Raw genomic sequence first — 1,983 nt, 5'->3', positions numbered from 1 at the left:
TGGCCAGGCTGCTGATCCTGACCCACAACCTTCTTCTCAGAGGTCATTAGAAGTTCAATGAACTGCCCGGGAAAAGATTCTGCGACAGCTCTTCAGCCGACGATCTGCACTTTCTAACTTGTCTTTTCCACCTGATGTGTGATTCCATACATCAATTACGGGCCTGCATGCTCATTTCCATTAGAAGAAAAGAGAAAGCTGCCTGCCTGTATGCACAGACTCACGCACCCATCAGTCAAGTCTCCATCTCTGGGGATCACCTGATGAATTCATTAGCCTTCCATAAAGATAGGTTTCCAAAGCTGGACAGTGAGTAAGGAAGCCTGGAGAAGAAGTGATGCGTTTGAGTTGTGGAGCTGGGAGAACTGTTGAAGATACAAACCAGGAAGTGCCAGAAGAGAGAGTCCAGCTCGTTTGGAAGAAGCACAACCAAAGGGCTCCTTCGAAGCCAGGATGGCCACATTGTGTCATCCTGGCACTTTGGACATGGTTTCAGGAGTAAAGCAGACCAGTCTCTAGAGAAAGACATTATGCTTAGTGAAGTAGAGGGTCGCTGAAATGTGCCCTGGGTCAATGTGGATTGTCCCAGCAGCTGCAACAATGGATTCACACACACAGCTGTGGCGGGGAGGCTAGCTCTGGGTCAGGCAGCATTATTCCCACCTGTACATAGAGTGGGGCTCTCTATGGCACCTAACAACAAACGACCAATGACGAGGGGGTAGCCCCCCTAAAAAAACAGACTTTAAAAAAAAAGCTATGTATTTAAATTGTTTTTACAAAACAATCTTATCACCTTCAAAGTACTCTCCATTACACTTCATACATTTGTCAAACCTGAATATATAGCCCCCTCCCTGGGGGAGGCACAACAGAAAGGTGGGTGAAGGGAGACAGCAGACTATGTAAGATATGAAAATAATAATTTATAATTTATCAAGGGCTCATGAAGGTGGGAGGGCAGGGGAGGGCGGGCCAAAAATGAGGAGTTTATATCAAGGGCTCAAGTAATGCTTTGAACGAAAATGCTTTGTAAAGGAGGACAGCAACAAATGTACAAATGTGCTCGACACAATGGATGGATGGATGGATTGTGATAAGAGCTGTAAGAGCCCCCAATAAAATGATTTAATAGCAACAAAAGATAAATCCTTGTCTGTAGGATTGCTGGGTTAAGGGTGAGATGCATTGGAAATTTCCTACATATTGTCAAATACGGACTGTAGTGATGTGTAAGTTTTCTAGAATTTTATATGCATAGAATTGAGCACAATGTACTTTGTTTGTCTTCTTTCATTGGGGTAACTTCTTTGATTGTTGTCAATAGTCCATGCCTTTTTATCACGGGGTATACCACATTTTGCTTACTCCTTTTACTTTTGATGCATATTTGGTTTATTTCTCATTTTAAGCTATTCAGTAAACCTATTTATAGGCCTTTGGGGAATCACATGCTTCCATTAATTTTGGGTAAATGCATGGTTGGGTCATAGGATGGGAGTAGGATGGAAGAGACCTATGGTAGCTGTATGTGCCTAGCTGTTCTGTCTGGCTAGTCTTCCAAGTGGTTGAAAGAACAGCATATCAGAATTCCACTGGCTTCACGTCCTTGCAAATGCTCACTCTGGTCTGGCCAGACCTTGTATATATTTAATCACTCCAGGAGGCTGATAGCATTTCAATGTATGTATCTTTTAATGCAGCTTAGTTTTTCAGAGAAGTTTTAGGTGTATAGAGAAATTACCCAGAAGGTACAAAGTGTTCTCATACGTCTCCCAGTCCTCCTATATACAGTTGTCCTAACAATGCTTTCTAGAATTAGTGAGCAACATTTATCACAATTGATGAACCAATATGGATACATTATTACTAAAGCCCATAGCTTGTAGTAGGGTGACGCTTTCTGCCGTTCAGTTGTCTGGCTTTTGACAAGCGCATCATGTCATGTATCTACCATCACAGTGTCATACAGAATAGTTTCAC

The sequence above is a fragment of the Echinops telfairi genome, unplaced genomic scaffold (genome assembly GCF_000313985.2).
Source record: "Echinops telfairi isolate 266 unplaced genomic scaffold, ASM31398v2 ScPeMD7_70;HRSCAF=299, whole genome shotgun sequence".
NCBI classification, from domain to species: Eukaryota; Metazoa; Chordata; class Mammalia; order Afrosoricida; family Tenrecidae; genus Echinops; species Echinops telfairi.
This window is presented reverse-complemented; position numbering follows the sequence as displayed.